Here is a 22,898-nt window from a genome sequence, read left to right on the forward strand (position 1 = left end):
AATCTAGATTTGAACTGACAGAGTGTGTCTGCTTCCCGGACAATGGTAGGAAGGCTGTTCCAAAGTTTTGGTGCTAAATAGGAAAAGGATCTACCGCCAGCAGTTGATTTTGATATTCTAGGTATTATCAACTGGCCGGAATTTTGAGATCGCAATAAACGTGAAGGAGTATAATGCGTTAAGAGCTCGCTCAAGTACTGCGGAGCTAAACCATTTAGTGCTTTAAGTAATCAGCAATATTTTAAAATTGATGCGATGTTTAATAGGGAGCCAGTGCAGTGTTGACAGAACCGGGCTAATATGGTCATACTTCCTGGTTCTGGTAAGAACTCGAGCTGCTGCGTTTTGAACCAGCTGTAGTTTGTTTATTAAGCGTGCAGGGCAACCACCCAGTAGAGCATTACAATAATCTATCCTTGATGTCATGAACGCATGAACTAATTGTTCCGCATTTGTCAATGAGAGCATATGACGTAATTTAGATATATTTTTAAGATGGAAAAATGTGGTTTTACAGATACTAGACACGTAACTTTCAAATGAAAGATTGGTATCAAAGAGCACACCCAGGTTCCTAACCGACGACGAAGACTTAACAGAGCAGCCATCAAGTGTTAGACAGTATTCTAGGTTATTACGTGAGGAAGTTTTTTGTCCAATAATTAGAATCTCTGTTTTTTCAGAATTTAGAAGTAGGAAATTACGAGTCATCCAATTTTTTATATCAGCTATGCATTCTGTTAATTTAGTGAATTGGTAAGTTTCGTCAGGTTTTGAAGAAATATAGAGCTGAGTATCGTCGGCATAACAGTGGAAGCTAATTCCATGTTTCCTAATGATATCTCCTAATGGCAGCATGTACAGAGTGAACAGCAGCGGTCCTAGTACTGAGCCCTGTGGTACGCCATACTGAACTTGTGATTGATAAGACATCTCTTCATTTACTGCTACAAACTGATAACGGTCAGATAAGTATGATTTAAACCATGCTAGTGCAATTCCACTAATGCCAACATAGTTTTCTAGTCTATTTAAAAGAATGTTGTGGTCAATGGTGTCAAACGCAGCACTAAGATCGAGTAACACTAATAGAGAGACACAACCACGATCGGATGATCAGAGCAAATCATTTGTTACTCTAACGAGAGCAGTCTCAGTACTATGGTATGGTCTAAATCCGGACTGAAAATCCTCGCAGATATCATTTCTTTCTACAAAGGAACATAGTTGTGTGGATACTGCCTTTTCTAATATCTTTGACAGAAAAGGTAGATTCGAGATCGGCCTGTAATTGACTAATTCTGAAGGATCAAGTTGCATTTTTTTAACAAGCGGTTTAATCATAGCCAGCTTAAAGTTTTTTGGTACGTATCCTAGAGACAAAGACGAATTAATGATATTAAGAAGAGGATCTATGACCTCTGGAAGCATCTCTTTCAGTAGCTTAGTCGGTATAGGGTCTAACATACATGTTGTCGATTTAGATGATTTAACGAGTTTAGTAAATTCTTCGTCTCCTATAGCAACGAATGAATCAAATTTTTCCTCAGGATCGATAGACTACAATGCACTCCCTGATGCGATACTGTAGTAGACGGTTGCATAGTTATAATTTTATCCCTGATATTATCAATCTTATAAGTGAAGAAGTTCATAAAGTCATTACTGCTGTGCTGCTTGGAACCTTCTGTGTTTGAAGCTTTCTTTTTCGTTAGTTTAGCCACTGTCTCAAATAAATACCTAGGATTATGTTTATTTAAGCTGTGGTGGAACTAGCACATGGAGAAGTACCGGTACCAACTTGCAACATGGAAACTATCAAACCTAAATGTATTTGGCAATGTAATTGACATTATGAATGTGCAAGCATACAGAATATTGAGTAACAACAGCATTATCAAACCAGCGCCTACTCTAAATCACACATCATCACTCTCCATTTAAAGTATTTGACATAAATTTGATGAGACGTACACTAACCAGCAGATGAACCTTTTTTCCTCCGTTTGCTAGTGGTCACACACTGCCCATCACGGTCCCTCTTCCACCAGGTCACTTTAGATTGTCCCGTGACTTCAGCCTTCTGAGTTTGTAACTCTGTGTTACGTTACTTTATGCACATGTAATGAAAAGTAGATGAGTGAAACATAGTCATTAACTAACTGGAGTTAATTAATTACACATTTGTGTATAACAAGAATGAAACTTGCCTGTATCTCTTCAACAAATGCATCTCCGAGCTGAAGAACAGCTTCTAGTTTGTTCTTATTTCCTCTTGACATTGTCCTTCAACAGAAAATAAAGGTGTCAGTTAGATCTGAGATCTGCCTGTAACTCAAACTTGCTGAACATTATTATTGAATGGAAAGTTTGGACCACATCAGTGATATGAGGGTAAAGGTTAAAATTAAAAAATTTCCGGTAGAGGATAGTGGTGTCGCTAGTTCGCCAGCGTCGGCTTTGTGTGTTCCAGGCTTTATGGTCCGGAGAACAAGTTGATTTGTAGTTGCCTAGTTATTTAGGCCTCGTTTACACTGCAGGTCTTGATGCCCAATTCTGATTTGTTACTTTTACCCATTTTTTCTGACCGTCCGTTTACACGTTCTTTCAACGGTGACCCATATCCGATTCATGTGTTTACACTTGTCATTTTATCTGAAACATTGCCCATGCTTAAAGGGTTAAATTATCTTGCATTGATGGACGAACGCGAAAATGTCTGATGCAAGCTCTGCGATATAAGCGAAGCTCGCCAAAGATCAACATGATTTTGAGGTGGAGGAGAACGAAAAGTGCCATCATTGCAGCCTGCGCATATGCTTTAGTTATTGTGTGCGAGAGAATTCACAGGACTGGTGGGAGCATATTGTTTAAATATTGGCTTTAACGAGGAGCAGTGGGTCAGAAATTTTATGATGCGCAAGCCAACCTTTGATATGTTGTCACTCCATCTTCCCATATGAGACCCTCCATCACTCCACCTGTCCTTATGACACCATCCATCACTCCATCTACCCTGATGAGACCCTCCATCACTCCACCTGCCCTTATGAGACCCTCTATCACTAAATCTACCCTGATGAGACCCTCCATCACCCCACCTGCCCTGATGAGACCATCCATCACTCCACCGCCCTGATGAGACCCTCCATCAAACCACCTGCCCTGATGAGACCCTCCATCACTCAACCTGCCCATATGAGACCCTCCATTACTCCACCTCTCCTTATGAGACTCTCCATCACTCCATCTGCCCTTGTGAGACCCTCCATCACTCCACCATCCTGATGATACCTTCCAACACTCCACCTTCCCTTATGAGACCCTCCATCACTCCATCTACCCTGATGAGACCATTCATCACTCCACCTGCCGTTATGAGACCCTCCATCACTCCTGTCCTTATTAGACCCTCCATCACTCCACCTGTCCTTATTAGACCCTCCATCACTCCACCTGTCCTTATTAGACCCTCCATCACTCCACCTGTCCTTATGAGACCCTCCATCACTCCACCTGTCCTTATGAGACCCTCTATCAATCCACCTGCTCTGATGAGACCCTCCATCACTCCACCTGCTCTGATGAGACCCTCCATCACTTCACCTGTCCTTATGAAACCCTCCATCAATCTACCGGCCCTGATGAGACCCTCTATCACTCCACCGCCCTGATGATACCCTCCAACACTCCACCTTCCCTTATGAGATCCTCCATCACTCCATCTGCCCTTGTGAGACCCTCCATCACTCCACCATCCTGATGATACCTTCCAACACTCCACCTTCCCTTATGAGACCCTCCATCACTCCATCTACCCTGATGAGACCATTCATCACTCCACCTGCCGTTATGAGACCCTCCATCACTCCTGTCCTTATTAGACCCTCCATCACTCCACCTGTCCTTATTAGACCCTCCATCACTCCACCTGTCCTTATGAGACCCTCCATCACTCCATCTACCCTGATGAGACCATTCATCACTCCACCTGCCGTTATGAGACCCTCCATCACTCCTGTCCTTATTAGACCCTCCATCACTCCACCTGTCCTTATGAGACCCTCCATCACTCCACCTGTCCTTATGAGACCCTCCATCACTCCACCTGTCCTTATGAGACCCTCTATCACTTCACCTGTCCTTATGAAACCCTCCATCAATCTACCGGCCCTGATGAGACCCTCTATCACTCCACCGCCCTGATGATACCCTCCAACACTCCACCTTCCCTTATGAGATCCTCCATCACTCCATCTAGCCTGATGAGACCCTCCATCACTCCACCTGTCCTTATGAGACCCTCCATCACTCCACCTGTCCTTATGAGACCCTCCATCACTCCACCTGTCCTTATGAGACCCTCCATCACTCCACCGAACTGATGAGACCCTCCATCACTCCACCAGACCTTATTAGACCCTCCATCACTCCACCTGCTCTTATGAGACCCTCCATCACTCCACCTGCTCTTATGAGACCCTCCATCACTCCACCGCCCTGATGAGACCCTCCATCACTCCACCTGTCCTTATGAGACCCTCCATCACTCCACCGCCCTGATGAGACCCTCCATCACTCCACCGCCCTGATGAGACCCTCCATCACTCCACCGCCCTGATGAGACCCTCCATCATTCCACCTGTCCTTATGAGACCCTCCATCACTCCACCGCCCTGATGAGACCCTCCATCACTCCACCGCCCTGATGAGACCCTCCATCACTCCACCGCCCTGATGAGACCCTCCATCACTCCACCTGTCCTTATGAGACCCTCCATCACTCCACCTGCCCTGATGAGATCCTCCATCACTCCACCGCCCTGATGAGACCCTCCATCATTCCACCTGTCCTTATGAGACCCTCCATCACTCCACCTGTCCTTATGAGACCCTCCATCACTCCACCGCCCTGATGAGACCCTCCATCACTCCACCGCCCTGATGAGACCCTCCATCATTCCACCTGTCCTTATGAGACCCTCCATCACTCCACCTGTCCTGATGAGACCCTCCATCACTCCACCGCCCTGATGAGACCCTCCATCATTCCACCTGTCCTTATGAGACCCTCCATCACTCCACCTGTCCTTATGAGACCCTCCATCACTCCACCGCCCTGATGAGACCCTCCATCACTCCACCGCCCTGATGAGACCCTCCATCACTCCACCTGCCCTTATTGCCTCAGATTGTGAAGCACAACACATCACGCAACAACCTCAGGCACGAAGGAACGGCTCACCTCTGGTGGTCAGTTGATTCATCAGAATAAAGCTGCAGAATGAGAACAGCTGTGTTGAGATGGCAGCAGGATGTGGGGTTCAGCGCCTGTAAACACATGATTCTTAAAACAATAAGTTTGAATAAAGCTTTGTTTCATGTGTTGTTGACCTGTATATGCATTTGTTTATTGTGATGGTTACTTTTATTCATTCTTTTACTAATGTATTCATATTTCTTATTGTCAGTAAATAAAATGTAAATATTTCATTAATTAATGCATTCATGCATTGCTTGACTGAAAATTGAGATATGTTCACTGCATTTATCTAGTGTGTATTCATGCACAGCTGTCAAATGACTTTGAATGATTATATATATAATTTTCAGTAAAAAGTAATATAATTAACTATAGGTCAGCATTTATCATTATTATTGTATGTTTTCGGGTTGGATAGCAATGCAGTTCATTCTGGGGTAATATGAGATCTTCAAGCAGCTGCCCGTCTCCTCTGTGCAGACATTACAAACGCTGAGGAAAACCGTTCTAGGTAGGGCTGTCAAATTACTGAAGTTATGAGGTGTCAGTGCACCTATCGCTCATATCAATTTTAGCTATTTTCAATTTTCAAGATATTTATAGATAGAAGAATTAAATGTGTCATTCATATCTTTTAAGTTATTGCGCTTGTGATAACCATAAAGCATTGTAGGTCACATGATAACATCAACATCGCAGATGTCCGGTTCGCATTCATACTCAATGTGATCAGGCTATATAGCACCAACTCTTTAAGCGCTCGTTAAGTAAGTACTTATTGAAATTAAGTACCTACTAATATGCGGTTTCGAACGCAGCCAGGATTTTATTAATGGGTCATTGAATCTTTGACTCAAACCGATTTGTTCAAAACGCTGAATCATTCAGTAATGAACACACAGTGATGTGTTCCTGTGAGAGGCTTTATGGTTCTGCTGTGATCTTTGTTTGGAACTATTTTTCACTGCTGAAATAGAACAAAAACAGTCTATAAAGTGTCTAAAATGTAAGTGACTTAATATGAATTTCTTGTTTATTGAACTGTCATTAAATCAGTGTCACATTTTCAATCGTGATGGTATTCAGCACTCTTGGTCGTGTGATGTTGCTCAACTGTATCATATGTTATAAATGTAAAAACTCCACGTGAATTTTTTCCCCGCTGTAAGTTCACGGAGTTTCTTTGTGTGAGATCATATGCCCTCATTTGTCTTTATTTCTCCTCATGATGCGCGAGCCTCAAAAGCACAACCTTGTTACCGCCAGAAAGTACAGCGGCTGTTTGCGAATTGGTTAGCAGTCCGAATGTTGGCAAATATTTTCTTTAACGATAATCATTTAAAAATTAAATTAAATTTTAAATTAACAAATATTCTAAGTAAACAACAATAGCCCAAGGTTAGAATAAACATTTATTTTTAAGACTTTAAAACATATTTCTGCATAAATTTTTAGGCTACGCCTGTGTCTCACACTATTTACTTGAATGTTTTTGACATGAAAATGAATTATTGCTCATTGTGACGACTTCTTACAACATATCTTCATGTGAGTCAGAAGGCTTTTTTTATGTTTGAAGCTCTTCTCACACTCAGTACAGTAATACAGCTTCTCTCTAGTATGAACTCGCTCATGTTCTTTCAGGTTTCCAGACTGAGTGAAACTCTTGTCACAATATGAGCACTTGTAAGGTCTTTCTCCAGTATGAATTCTTTGGTGCTGTTTCAGATTGTCAACTTTAGTAAAGCTCTTCCCACAGTCCAAACACACATGATCTCTCACTTCATTATGTGTTTTCTGGTGCAGTTTAAAACTGTCCAGCCTTGAAAAACTCTTTGCACAGAGAGAACACACATGAGGCTTCTCTTCTGAATGAACTTTCAGGTGTGTTTTTAGATGTGCTGATGAAAAAAAATCTTTACCACACTGATCACAGTTAAATGTTTTTTCTCCAGAGTGAACGTGCAGATGATGACTGAGAGATGATGCATGAGAAAAACTCTTTCCACACTGAGTGCATGTATACGGTTTCTCTCCAGTGTGAATTCTTAAGTGTGTGTTAAGGTTTCCCTTCTGTGAGAAACTCTTTCCACACTGAGTGCAGGTGTGCGTCTTTTTGGCTTTTGTTCTCTGAATTTTAGAGTTACGATGTTCCTCCTCCACTTCATTCAGTTCTTGTCTTTGCTCTTTCACTCTCACCTGGTCTAAAATACACAGAAATACAGTTAGAATCAGTTCAAGTGAACCCTGATTTAATAGCAGAAAGCAAAAGAGATCAGGTATAAGATCTTTTATGTGGCAAAGTTTTGTTCTGTCATTCACTTGTTACTATAGTAAAAATATGTTTGACAACTGCTATATACAAGGTTATGATTTAGATGCATTTTATCATTTATCATCCATATACTGCTTATTAATTCACATCTACCAAAGCAGTCAACAATGAAGAATCAAGAATGGACACCAACCTATTTGTTCCTCAGTATCTTCATGTTCTATTCTGGATGGTTCTGGATCACTCATGTCTTCAATCTCCTCTTTAACAGATTTCAGCTGCTACTCCTGGAGTTTGAAACTGAAAATTTCACTTCAGTTCTTGTCTTTGCTCTCTCACTTCCACTGGGTCTGAAATATATTAAAACATTAAGTTGTTAGAATGAGTTCTGGAGGATGAATGTGAATTTTCAAGCGAACCCTGATTTAATAACAGCAAACAAGTGAAATATGTTTATCAAATATCATATTTTTGATGTACCAAAGGTTAGATTTCCCATCCTCTTGTTAATGGGATAGTTCACCCAAAACTGAAAATTACCTCATGATTTACTCACTTTCAAGTCATCCTAGGTGTATATGACTTTCTTCTTTCAGACGAATACAATCTGAGTTATAATAAAAATGTCCTGGCTCTTCCAAGCTTTATAATGGAAGTGAACGGCCGTTTCTGTTGTGAAGTCCATTAAAGTGCTCCACACGGCCCTGGGGAGTGAATAAAGGCCTTCTGAGGCGAAGCGATGCGTTCGTCAATTATCAACTAAAACAACTAGCTTCCAGCAGACGGCCGTAAGCATCGATTTACGGCAAAAGAGTAACACTTGACCTGACGTACAACGTAATGACGAACGCGGAAGCGCAGAGGATAGAGCAAAACAAAACACCAGTCACGAATCAAAGTCTAAAACGGCAATTTCTGAAGAGAAATGTTGGAGGAGCTTGAGTTTGTTGTCCAGCCCTGTTTGTTTGTAACCGCGAGAGGCATCAAAGCTTACGCTACTCCTACTACGGCACTCATCGTCAAGTGTTACTCTTTTGGCGTAAGTCGACTTGCGTATGCCGTCTGCCGGATATTTTTCTTACACGAACACATCGCTTCACTTCAGAAGACCTTTATTCACTCCCCAGGGCCGTGTGGAGCACTTTTATCATGGATAGATGCACTTTTATCATGGATAGATGCACTTTTATCATGGATAGATGCACTTTTATCATGGATAGATGCACTTTTATGGACTTCACAACAGAAACGGCCGTTCACTTCCATTATAAAGCTTGGAAGAGCCAGGACATTTTTTATTATAACTCAGAATGTATTTGTCTGAGTGACAAATTCACTCAGACAAATGAATTTTTTTATTTTTGAGTGAACTATCCCTATAGTCAAAATGCGAATGACAATTGCTGTAGAAGATTATGATATAAGTGAATTTATGCCATATATATACCTAGATTATGTGCTTATTTTTCACAGCTCTTATTGTATCTAACAATATATGAAGAGTTCAGTGCCATTTGAAATTTTCTTCTAGAATGAAAATCTTTATCAAGCTCGTATATTTAAGTTCAGTAATTTCACTTAAATGACAATTAATAGGTCATTTTCATTGCCATTTAAGTGAATTTACTTAACTTAAATATACAAGCTTGATAAAAATTATCATTCTAGAAGAAAATTTCAGATGGCACTGAACTCTTCATATATAAACTAGGGCTGTGCCGGTAAACTTGACAAACCCGGTGGTGGTGGTACGCCAAAACACATTTTTTTGTCAAGTTAATTTGTAAACCACGTGATTTTAGTTTCACTTTCTCTGGCAACACAAAATCAAACATAGCCTAAATGTCTTGCCCTTGTGAAAGATAAAATTCCCACTTCAGACCTTTTACAACAAGTAGAAAACATGAAGATATCAGAAAAGAGATCGCCTGTCTCTTTCCTGCTCGTGTCCCACATCCCTCTCGAAGCGCAGAGCGGTGGGCTATATCACGCGTCTTTGTGTGGAAATATAAAAAAAATTTTTTTTTTTTTATATTTAACATTATGTAAGTTAACATTACTTACTGATATTTATTCCAATGCTTTACAGGCTTTAGTGTGTGATTTCTTTGACGGAATTGCTTAAATAAACACGCATGTCTGTTATGATATGGATGTTTGAGCCTCTTTTATTATTTTTTTATTTATTTCAAAACAACCTCCCCAACCACCGCCGTTAGTTGGTCCATTACCACTGAGGTGGTAAAAAAACTGTGACCGTCACAGACCTAATATAAACTAAGCCAAACAGCCAGTGATCATCATGCATTTGAACTAATTGAAACAATTTATAAAATCAGCCATGAATTTTATTATTTATTTTTTTACATTGAAAAGGATGTTGTGTGTAGAAAGTCACTATAGAATTAAACAAGGGAATCCGGTGATTCACATAATAGGCTAAATGTTTTGTCTTTGTTTGAACTTTCATTATACAAATCAAATTCCACACCAGTGAATGTTGTCAAAAAGAAATTTGTCAGGTCAATATTAGAAGTGTAACAATTCCTGGATATGGATATGGATCAGTGCATCGATCTAACGTCTAACGACACGATGCAACACATAAAATATCAATATACGGTACCTTCATTTTGTCACTCTCCACATCCTCACGTAACTTTTCTCAGCCGAAATAGACGCCTGACAAAATTGACTGAACCCTAAACAGGTTTTGTCACATCACAAGTTCATGTTTTACAACAGAAACTGACAAGCACCCTTGTTGTTTGTGAACAACACAACCCGAAAAGTCAGTTTTAGTGAATCAGTGCACAGTATTCAGGTCAGGTGACAAGGCTGCTAATCACTTTGAAAAGACGTGCTAGCTAGTTTTGTCAAAGATGACTATAAGTGATTGAGGAAGGATAATTTCAATGAACCTGATGAACCCGTGATATCTTCTTTGGGGCGTAATAGGAAAATAAAGCTGAAACTTTTTCATGGAAACTTGCTAGAGCAGCATGTTAGTGATGAGGGAAAAGCTCCCTGTATTGCGTAATTACAACAACAACGTTTTTAAGGAATCTGTGTCAACGGAGGAGATTAACGTTACAAAGAATAATAATCTGTGTTTATTATGTATCATAGCAATACTTGGTTTTGTTTAGGGTTGGGTACCGAAACTGGGCACCGATATGGAACCGGTACCTAAGTAACCGGCATGTAACCGGTATGTAACCAGACCAAATCAAAACGCAGGTTTCAGTGCCTCGTTTCGGTGCCACTTAAACGCCTCAGCTGTCGGTTGAAATATCTGCCCTCTGGTTCTCCAAAAAGGACGTAAGAAACATCATCACCACATGTGATCGCTTTGACGCGTACGATCACACTGGTGTGCTTAATGTTCAGATCGCGTGATCATCAACTTCTAAATTCAAATCTGCGTTTGCGTGTTGGCTGGCGCTGAGCCAGAGACAGACGCTCTCAGCGCTGTGTCATCCCAACTATTCGAAGCTTTATTTTAGGTTTCAGACATTTAAATACACATAAGTACTAGAGAAACAACATTTTTAGTTTGTAAAATACACACTGATGTCCAGTGTTTGGAATAACGCCGTTTAAAAGAACGGCGTTAGGTAACGGCGTTATTTTTTCAGTAACGGGGTAATCTAACTAATTACTTTTCCCGTCGTTACAACGCCGTTAACATTACTGGACGTTAAATGCGGTGCGTTACTATGCATTGATTGAAAAAACTCTATTAGACATTCTCTGATAAACTGTGTAATCCGAACGCACACCTGGCTCACACAGCTAGTGAGGAGGTAGGTTAATAACGAGGTAAGCGATTATGATTGGCTAAGGCAGAGTCATGTATTTCATGGTAGCCAATCAGAGCCAGTATTTTTACACACATGCCAGCACACGCGCCACACACACACACACACACAAGCTAAACAGAGATTCGATGAAGCAGCAGAGATGGCGAGTCAGGAGCAATCCGATGAAAAGTTGGCATTTTCAAGGTGGAGATATACTACTTCAAATTCATTGAGGTCAAACAAAGGCAAGAACTAGGGGTGGACCGGTACTGTATTTGTATTGAACCGAAATGGTACGGGCGTCGACGGTTCGGTGCATACATTTACACGGAGAATACATGGTCTAAAAATAAATAAAACTCGCGTGCAAATTAATTAATGTAATGCGGAACTACTGTTAGATACGCGGGTTCTTTATCTGTAGCCCCGCCGAACATGGATCTGGAGCAGGCTGCGATTTAAAGATTGGAATGCGCGCGCGTGTGTGTGTGTGTGTGTGTGTGTGTGTGTTTGTGTGAGAGAGGCGCGGGCGCGATCGAAAAGTCGCAAACTGTTTACATTTATGTGCGTGTGTGTGTGTGAGAGGCGCGGACGCGATCGAACAGTGAAAACATAAAAACATACTCTGTAATTTTGTTTATACAGGACATTCAAACTGCAAAGTGTTTCCAAATTCTTTGACATATAGCAACTTTTTTTTTTAACAGTAACGCAAATAGTTACTTTCCCTGGTAACGAGTTACTTTTATTAAAGAGTAATTCAGTTACTAACTCAGTTACTTTTTGGAACAAGTAGTGAGTAACTATAACTAATTACTTTTTAAAAGTAACGTTCCCAACACTGCTGATGTCTATGGAAGCGGCAATAACAATCCTTCAATTATAAACTGATGACGTGTTTTTAGATACACATCGTGTAGGTAATTGACTATTCTTCTCACACTTCACCAGCCACTTACTTTAATGCACTTTCTCTGGCAACACAAAATCAAACATAGCCTAAATGTCTTGCCCTTGTGAAAGATAAAATTCCCACTTCAGACCTTTTACAACAAGTAGAAAACATGAAGATATCAGAAAAGAGATCGCCTGTCTCTTTCCTGCTCGTGTCCCACATCCCTCTCGAAGCGCAGAGCGGTGGGCTATATCACGCGTCTTTGTGTGGAAATATAAAAAAATTTTTTTTTTTTTTTATATTTAACATTATGTAAGTTAACATTACTTACTGATATTTATTCCAATGCTTTACAGGCTTTAGTGTGTGATTTCTTTGACGGAATTGCTTAAATAAACACGCATGTCTGTTATGATATGGATGTTTGAGCCTCTTTTATTATTTTTTTATTTATTTCAAAACAACCTCCCCAACCACCGCCGTTAGTTGGTCCATTACCACTGAGGTGGTAAAAAAACTGTGACCGTCACAGACCTAATATAAACTAAGCCAAACAGCCAGTGATCATCATGCATTTGAACTAATTGAAACAATTTATAAAATCAGCCATGAATTTTATTATTTATTTTTTTACATTGAAAAGGATGTTGTGTGTAGAAAGTCACTATAGAATTAAACAAGGGAATCCGGTGATTCACATAATAGGCTAAATGTTTTGTCTTTGTTTGAACTTTCATTATACAAATCAAATTCCACACCAGTGAATGTTGTCAAAAAGAAATTTGTCAGGTCAATATTAGAAGTGTAACAATTCCTGGATATGGATATGGATCAGTGCATCGATCTAACGTCTAACGACACGATGCAACACATAAAATATCAATATACGGTACCTTCATTTTGTCACTCTCCACATCCTCACGTAACTTTTCTCAGCCGAAATAGACGCCTGACAAAATTGACTGAACCCTAAACAGGTTTTGTCACATCACAAGTTCATGTTTTACAACAGAAACTGACAAGCACCCTTGTTGTTTGTGAACAACACAACCCGAAAAGTCAGTTTTAGTGAATCAGTGCACAGTATTCAGGTCAGGTGACAAGGCTGCTAATCACTTTGAAAAGACGTGCTAGCTAGTTTTGTCAAAGATGACTATAAGTGATTGAGGAAGGATAATTTCAATGAACCTGATGAACCCGTGATATCTTCTTTGGGGCGTAATAGGAAAATAAAGCTGAAACTTTTTCATGGAAACTTGCTAGAGCAGCATGTTAGTGATGAGGGAAAAGCTCCCTGTATTGCGTAATTACAACAACAACGTTTTTAAGGAATCTGTGTCAACGGAGGAGATTAACGTTACAAAGAATAATAATCTGTGTTTATTATGTATCATAGCAATACTTGGTTTTGTTTAGGGTTGGGTACCGAAACTGGGCACCGATATGGAACCGGTACCTAAGTAACCGGCATGTAACCGGTATGTAACCAGACCAAATCAAAACGCAGGTTTCAGTGCCTCGTTTCGGTGCCACTTAAACGCCTCAGCTGTCGGTTGAAATATCTGCCCTCTGGTTCTCCAAAAAGGACGTAAGAAACATCATCACCACATGTGATCGCTTTGACGCGTACGATCACACTGGTGTGCTTAATGTTCAGATCGCGTGATCATCAACTTCTAAATTCAAATCTGCGTTTGCGTGTTGGCTGGCGCTGAGCCAGAGACAGACGCTCTCAGCGCTGTGTCATCCCAACTATTCGAAGCTTTATTTTAGGTTTCAGACATTTAAATACACATAAGTACTAGAGAAACAACATTTTTAGTTTGTAAAATACACACTGATGTCCAGTGTTTGGAATAACGCCGTTTAAAAGAACGGCGTTAGGTAACGGCGTTATTTTTTCAGTAACGGGGTAATCTAACTAATTACTTTTCCCGTCGTTACAACGCCGTTAACATTACTGGACGTTAAATGCGGTGCGTTACTATGCATTGATTGAAAAAACTCTATTAGACATTCTCTGATAAACTGTGTAATCCGAACGCACACCTGGCTCACACAGCTAGTGAGGAGGTAGGTTAATAACGAGGTAAGCGATTATGATTGGCTAAGGCAGAGTCATGTATTTCATGGTAGCCAATCAGAGCCAGTATTTTTACACACATGCCAGCACACGCGCCACACACACACACACACACAAGCTAAACAGAGATTCGATGAAGCAGCAGAGATGGCGAGTCAGGAGCAATCCGATGAAAAGTTGGCATTTTCAAGGTGGAGATATACTACTTCAAATTCATTGAGGTCAAACAAAGGCAAGAACTAGGGGTGGACCGGTACTGTATTTGTATTGAACCGAAATGGTACGGGCGTCGACGGTTCGGTGCATACATTTACACGGAGAATACATGGTCTAAAAATAAATAAAACTCGCGTGCAAATTAATTAATGTAATGCGGAACTACTGTTAGATACGCGGGTTCTTTATCTGTAGCCCCGCCGAACATGGATCTGGAGCAGGCTGCGATTTAAAGATTGGAATGCGCGCGCGTGTGTGTGTGTGTGTGTGTGTGTGTGTGTTTGTGTGAGAGAGGCGCGGGCGCGATCGAAAAGTCGCAAACTGTTTACATTTATGTGCGTGTGTGTGTGTGAGAGGCGCGGACGCGATCGAACAGTGAAAACATAAAAACATACTCTGTAATTTTGTTTATACAGGACATTCAAACTGCAAAGTGTTTCCAAATTCTTTGACATATAGCAACTTTTTTTTTTAACAGTAACGCAAATAGTTACTTTCCCTGGTAACGAGTTACTTTTATTAAAGAGTAATTCAGTTACTAACTCAGTTACTTTTTGGAACAAGTAGTGAGTAACTATAACTAATTACTTTTTAAAAGTAACGTTCCCAACACTGCTGATGTCTATGGAAGCGGCAATAACAATCCTTCAATTATAAACTGATGACGTGTTTTTAGATACACATCGTGTAGGTAATTGACTATTCTTCTCACACTTCACCAGCCACTTACTTTAATGTATTTCAGGAGAAGTGGATGAACTAACGTGTTGTAGCCTGACACATACAATCCTCTGAACTGCCGAGCGTGCTAACATGGCGCCCATTGTGCGTTATAGATTAATCATGATCATTATAAAGGTTTCTTAAATGACAAAACACATTCACTCACATGTATTTTAGAATAAAAATATCAGCCAAGGACTGACTGACATAAAGCAACCAATCACAGTTCGTTATTTGTTCCGCGTCATGTTTAGTGTGAAAATGTAAAGTCGATGTCCATACAATAACAGACCGGCGACCATTCTAATAAATTAATCATTCAAGAACGTTGTGCAAGTTTACTGCAACAATAGAGCCGTGAACTTCACGTACTTTTGAAAATCCAGCCTTCAGTTGATCCTGATGAGCGCTCATTGTCACAGTTGTAAACATGACAGCGCTCTTCTTCCACGAGGGGTTTCGCGTCACGGCATTTAAAGGAACACTCCGACTTTTTGGGACTTTAGCTTATTCACAGTATCCCCCAGAGTTAGATAAGTCCATACATACAAGAAGAAAATCTTATGGTACCTGTCGCTTATTTGTGCACATCAGACAAAAATAAAAAAACAACTGCTTTATTAATGAATCAACCCCAATCCTCACCCTAAACACCAAATATTTTCAGTAACACCTATCTTTACACTTACTTACAATCATTTTAAGCATGTTAGTCATCATTCTTCTTGTAACATTCCTGTATTTTTTTCTTACACAAATTCTTAAATTTACAAACACTTTTGCAGCACTTCAATTCATAATCCAAGGTGTTCCACAGTTTAACTCCGTAAATAGACACACACATCTGTTTTTGTGTAGTGCGTGCGAAAAGAGTTTTAAAATGATATTGCCTTCTATTGGCCATCTTCCTCTGATACCAGGGTAAATACATTTTGCAAGACCATAGGCAGAACTCTCTGCTTAGCTTTCCACATAAAAATCAAAATCTTCAAATCAACCAAATCTTTGAATTTTAGAAGTCCAGAATTTACAAATAAACTATTAGTGTGTTCTCTGTAGCCTGTTTTGTTGATAATCCTTAAGGCTTTTTTCTGTAACAAAAACAGAGATCTTGTGTTACTACGGTATGTATTACCCCAGACTTCTGTGCAGTATCCAAAATATGGGAGTATTAGGGAATTGTACAACATATGTAATGAAGAATAATCTAAAACATCTTTAACTTTATACAAGACCCCAATACTTTTACAAACTTTACTCTTAATATAAACTATGTGATCTTTCCAATTCAATTTATCATTCAAAATAACACCTAAGAATTTGATCTCATTAACTCTTTCAATTTCATTTCCTTCAATTGCTATTCTTACATTTTCATTCTTTTTACAATTACCAAAAATCATGTCTTTTGTTTTCTCCCAATTTAAACATAATTTGTTTTTGTCAAACCATTTCTTAACTTTTCCCATTTCAGAATTTATATTTTTTGCAATTTCTGACAGATTATTTCCAGAATAAAAAATGTTGGTGTCATCAGCAAACATCAAAAACTGTAATACTTTATAAACTTGACAGAGGTCATTAATGAACAAAATGAAAAGTAATGGGCCTAACACAGACCCTTGTGGAACTCCACATATTATATCTTTTAACTCAGATCTTTGATCATTAATTTGAACAAACTGCTGTCGATTATTGAGATAACTTTTGAGCCATTGATGAGCTGGACCCCTAATGCCATAGTTGTATGATTTTGACAATAGCAGACTGTGATTTATGGTGTCGAATGCTTTGCTTAAGTCGATGAAGACCCCCACGGTGTGTTGCTTATTCTCAGTTGCAGATGTTATTTTTTCTATGAGTTCAATTAATGCCAAAGCTGTTGATCTTTTTGCTCTAAAGCCAGATTGTTTTTCAGTAATCAATTTATGTTTTTCTAAAAAAATGTTTAGTTTTTGAGCAAACCACTTTTCAAGAATTTTAGAAAACTGAGAAAGCAATGACACTGGTCTATAATTGTTAAAGTGGTGTACATCTCCATTCTTGAAAAGTGGAACAACTTTAGCGACCTTCATCTTCTCAGGAAAGACACCCGAATGTATAGACAAATTAAAAATAAAAGTCAGTGGATTAATAATACAGTCAATGGTCCTTTTTACAATGGTCATGTCAAGTCCGTCACTGTCAGTAGAAGTTTTATTTTCACATCTACTAACAATAGATGAAATTTCATTTTCCTGAACCTCACCCAGGAACATGGACTGCATAATTCTACTTTCCATTCTACAGGTAGCATTTTGACTTTGGTTTGGTATATCAATTGATTTGGCAATATTTTCCCCAATATTGATAAAAAATGAGTTAAATTCATTGGCCACATCTATGCTATTGTTCTTAACAGTTTCATTGTGCACAAAATATTCAGGCAACTTAATATGTTGTGAATTTGGTTTTATTATATTATTTAATATTTTCCATGTTATTTTCATATTTCCTTTATTATCTTTTAATCGTTTATTGTAATAATCCCTTTTAGTTTCTCGCAATATTGTAGTCAATTTATTTTTGTATGCTTTGTATATGGCCTCACAATTAGCTGTCCTATTTATTACAAAGTCTTTATACAATCTACTTTTCTTTTTACATGCTTTAATTAATCCTAATGTCATCCAAGGTTTATCACTATTAGGGGTTTTCTTTGACAGCTTTAGTGGACAGCATTTATCATAGCTAGATATATACATATTTAAAAAGGTTTCATATGCTGCATTCACATCATTCACATAGACACCTGACCAGTTCTGTTGTGAAAGCTCACTCCTAAAGTCATTTATTGTTTTCTCGGTCCTCACTCTAAAATATGAAGGCTGATGCGAACTCTTGTATATCTCAGGTTGCATATCATATATGGTAAAAACAGGCAAATGATCGCTTAAGTCATTTATCAATAATCCACTTATTATCAATTAATGTGGCACACGAGCTAGTGATTCTATATATAGAATAAGAATATATACATGAACAAGAACGGATTTATCTGTTTTTGCAAATTAACTCTGTTGTAAATGTCCCAACTGCGAGAGGCTGTGCAATTTTCAAAGAGTTTATTTAAACAATGTTATTTTGGTTGCATTTGTGAGTTAAGAAACGTATCTGGTTGTGTAAACTTGGCACATATAAATCGATAAATCAATCAATACCCCTGAATCGAATCGAAACGCAGAATTTTAAAATGGCAAATATCTATCGCTGGCTGAGAGAATCGATATCGTATCGTGATGAACTGACCGATTTACACCCCTCGTAATAAATATATAGCAGATTTCACCAAGCACCAAAAGAACCACATCTGAAATGTATTGACAGAGGACTGACACTAAACACACACACCTTCAGATTCACTGTCTTTCAGCTGAAGGATGCATCAGAAAATACATGTTAATTAGCGTCCTCCCTAACAGTAACTGCAATTAATCTAATACACAGGTCACAAATATGGCTAGAAACATACATCAACATCAAAATGAAAGCTAAACCCACAGACGCAATCCACCAAAATGATATGTGAAGAAATGTATGTTTTTTGTTTGTTTTTGTTTTTAACGCGCGTTAATAAAACTCCAAAAATACATCGAACTGTTGACAAAAAACGCATACTTAAACTTGTAATTATTATCATAATTAATAAAAACTCGATACTACAGTTAATACAGCTAATTTTCACTCTTTAATGCAGTGACCTACCTGACTGACTCTCTCCAGTCACGGGCTGTTCTGAGAGAACGCGCGCGCGCGACCGGTCCATTACAGATGACGTCACTTACACAACGAACTCAAAATATTATTCATAAACCAAAAAATATATTTTCCCTCTTTCGTGCACAACAAAATAAAGATGATATACATTAAGTAAAATAATGTAAAACATTTAAAAAACATACAGTTAATTGTTTCAGAATCGGAACCGTTACAACAACAAACCCTCTCAACACTACAACATTATATTTGCACACACTTGCAACGTACTACAGCAGTTTTAATGCCATTTTATACCATCTTAAAATCAAGAAAACGACCAACTTTATTTTTCAGTATGATTAACATTTTACAGCTTTTATTATTTTCTAATAGCCTACAGCAAGTGACTCTTGTACAATCGGGAAATAATATAGTTAACATTGGTAAATAAGTAAGTTACATGAATATGTCTTATTCAAGCAGATTTTGCATAGGTTATCCAGTTAGAAAAAATACAAATAATTATTGACACTAAATTAAACTAGACCAGTCAGTCAAGTCACCTTCATTTATGTAGCGCTTTTAACAATATTGTTTCAAAGCAACTTTACAGTGATAATAGGAAATTAAAGCAACAGAGATTGTTTTGGCTTGACAGCCTTTATTAAATTATTATTATTTATAATGAAGTGATATACAGTGCACACCGCTGTATTTGCAATATAATGGCTGACAACAGTGAAGATATAAGTGTGTGTTCCTATGGTGAGAGACTTTTTATTTCATAACAAGTTACGAATGTAACATTATAATAATGACACTGACATATAGTTTTGCAGCATCTCTGACCGCAGATCCTGAATTAGGAAAACACATTGCATTCAGTTGCTTTTTCTTTAAAATGAGTCTCACAGAAGTCTCAATAGCTTTCATGCACATCTTTCAAAATAAAAGCCTCGCATCAGAAAATCATAGAATTATGTTTGCTGTTGTTGTTTCTATATCACACAGAGATTCACAGGGGCCGGGATTTGTCCCGTGATCGTTTGATTTTGGTTCATTCGCACTGCCAGTGATTTTCCGGAATCTGTGTGTGTGTTCACACACATCCCGTAAAGACACATGGCGCGTTAGGGCTGTCAAAATGGCTGAAAAAGCTAAAGGTGAATTTCTTTCTTAAAGGGATAGTTCACCCAAAAATGAAAATTCTGTCATCATTTACTCACCCTCAAGTTGTTCCAAATCTGTATGAGTTTCTTTGTTCTGCTGAACACAAAGGAAGATATTTGGAAGAATGTTTGTAACCAAACAGATCTCGGTCCCCATTGACTACCATAGTATATAATTTTTCCTACTATCTTTTATTGAAATGAAATGACATTCACTTTTTAAAGTGCATTAACTTTTCAAACAACTGTTCTTAAATAAAATAGAATTTCCTGAATGAAAATGTGCATGCAAGGACAATTAGGCTACAATAGTGCATCAAACTGTGTTCGAGCATCAGTAACTGAGAAAATACGCTTCAACAGACGCGTAATGAACTACATGAACACAAAATAGCAAACTGCCATTCAGAAGCAATCCTCTTGTACTCACTACATCTACGTATTGTTCGTCAAAAACACCAGAAGCTCAACTTGATCTGCAGCGAGTGCTGAGCGCTTTCTGTTGACAACGTTTCCAGCTGATGAAAACACACGCTAAGCTCTGAGCGGTGCCAGGTGTGGTCAAGTATGTCTTTGCCAGCCGCGCAATATGTGTATGAATTCCGTGATGCAGTTTGTGGGACTGATTCTGCCAATGTTACTAGGTCCCCATCCCTGCATCGATCCCGGCATCAATCCCGGGACGTGTTTGCGTTCACACAGAAGGCACTCTATAAAAACATCGTAGCAATTTTACGGCAATATCGCGGGATCAGCGCGCTGTGTGAAAGGGGCTTTTGACTGCAAACTCCACGACCCACTCTTTTGGAAGCAACTCCATATTCATCTCGCACCATTTGCTTGAATGTATTTGACATGAAAATGAAATGTTGCTCATTGTGACGACTTCTTGTGACATATCTTAATATGAGCCAAAAGGCTTCTTTTATGTTTAAAGCTCTTCTCACACTGAGTGCAGTAGTGCGGCTTCTCTCCAGTATGAACTTGCAGATGTTCTTTCAGGTGTGCAGACTGAGTGAAACTCTTGTCACAATATGAGCACTTATAAGGTTTTTCTCCAGTATGAATTCTGTGATGCAGATTCAGACAGGTAACTTTAGTAAAGCTCTTCCCACATTCAAAACACACAGGCCCCTGGTTTCACAGACAGGGCTTAAGACTAGTCCTAGACTAAAATGTAAGTCTGAGCTGTTTTCACTGAAATAAACTTGCACTGACTGATCTTAAAAATATATCAGTGCCTTTTTAGTTTTAAGATGCACATCGGTAATGTTTTTTTCTAAGCATGTTTATAAAAATTACTTAAATGTCCTAATTGATCTATGGTCTAATCCTGGCTTAGTCTAAGCCCTGTCTGTGAAACCGGGCCATGATCTCTCACTTCATCATGTGTTTTCTGGTGCAGTTTAAAACTGTTCAGCCTTGAAAAACTCTTTCCACAGAGAGAACACACATAAGGCTTCTCATCTGAATGAACTATCAGGTGTTGATTTAGATGTGCTGATGAAATAAAATCTTTACCACACTGATCACAGATAAATGGTCTTTCTCCAGAGTGAATGAGCAGATGAGCACTGAAAGCTGATGGGTGAGAAAATCTCTTTCCACACTGAGTGCATGTATACGGTTTCTCTCCAGTATGAATTCTTAAGTGTCTGTTAAGGTGTCCTTTCTGTGTGAAACTCTTTCCACACTGAGTGCAGGTGTGCGTCTTTTTGGCTTTTGTTCTCTGAATTGTAAAGTTACGATGTTCCTCCTCCACTTCATTCAGTTCTTGTCTTTGCTCTTTCACTCTCACCTGGTCTAAAATACACAGAAATACAGTTAGAATCAGTTCAAGTGAACCCTGATTTAATAGCAGAAAGCTACAGAGATCAATATTTCACTGTTTGTTCTGTCATTCACTTGTTAATATAATAAAATGTTTGACAACTGCTATATACAAGGTTATGATCATTTAGATGAATTTCTCCATCATTTATCATCCATATACTGCTTACTAATTCACATCTACCAAAGCAGTCAACAATGAAGAATCAAGAATGGACACCAACCTATTTGTTCCTCAGTATCTTCATGTTTTATTCTGGATGGTTCTGGATCCCTCATGTCTTCAATCTCCTCTTTAATAAACTCCATCTTTAACAGTCACACAGATTTCAGCTGCTACTCCTGGAGTTTGTCCTTCTCTTATAGGATGATGGGAATATTCCCAGTATTTATTGGTGAATTGTTGTGGGAGGGGCTTCACTGCAGGTGTGAACTGTGATCACTGTGTTTTTATCCAATCTGCATTTAAAAAGTACAGGGCCATCATGTTAAAGGGTTAGTTCACCCAAAAATGAAAATTCTGTCAGTAATTACTCACCCTCATGTTGTTCCAACCCCGTAAGACCTTCGTTCATCTTCGGAACACAAATTCAGATATTTTTGATTAAATCTGAGAGCTGTCTCACTCCTCCATAGGCTTCTTTGTGACTGAAACTTGCTGGCCCAGAAAAGTTATCAAAGAGATCATTAATATAGTCCAAGTGACTACAGTGGCTCAATCTTAAGTATATCAAGCGACGAGAATACTTTTTGTGCGCAAAATTTGTGTTCCGAAGATGAACGAATGTCTAACGGGGTTGGAACAACATGAGGGTGAGTAATTACCGACAGAATTTTCATTTTTGGGTGAACTAACCCCTTTAACTGAGCTGCTGAAAAACCTCTTAGTCTCCAAAAGTTCCC

At 38.9% G+C, this 22,898-nt stretch overlaps 1 protein-coding gene and 1 long non-coding RNA gene across 2 annotated transcripts in view; one reads left to right on the forward strand and one right to left on the reverse strand.

Moving 5' to 3' along the window:
* The window catches only part of LOC311296649 (uncharacterized protein), a 483,049-nt gene that overhangs the window by 232,856 nt on the left and 227,295 nt on the right, over positions 1–22,898 (forward strand). The gene's annotated exons all lie outside the window — the stretch shown is intronic.
* LOC311297629 lies at positions 6,665–19,073 on the reverse strand. Its single transcript, XR_014628850.1, has 3 exons — positions 19,003–19,073; positions 7,732–7,888; positions 6,665–7,467 (listed from the first exon to the last, which is right to left on the reverse strand). It is a non-coding gene; the product is annotated as an uncharacterized lncRNA (long non-coding RNA).

This window comes from Rutilus rutilus, assembly GCF_951802725.1.
Source record: "Rutilus rutilus genome assembly, chromosome: 9".
Classification (NCBI taxonomy): domain Eukaryota; kingdom Metazoa; phylum Chordata; class Actinopteri; order Cypriniformes; family Leuciscidae; genus Rutilus; species Rutilus rutilus.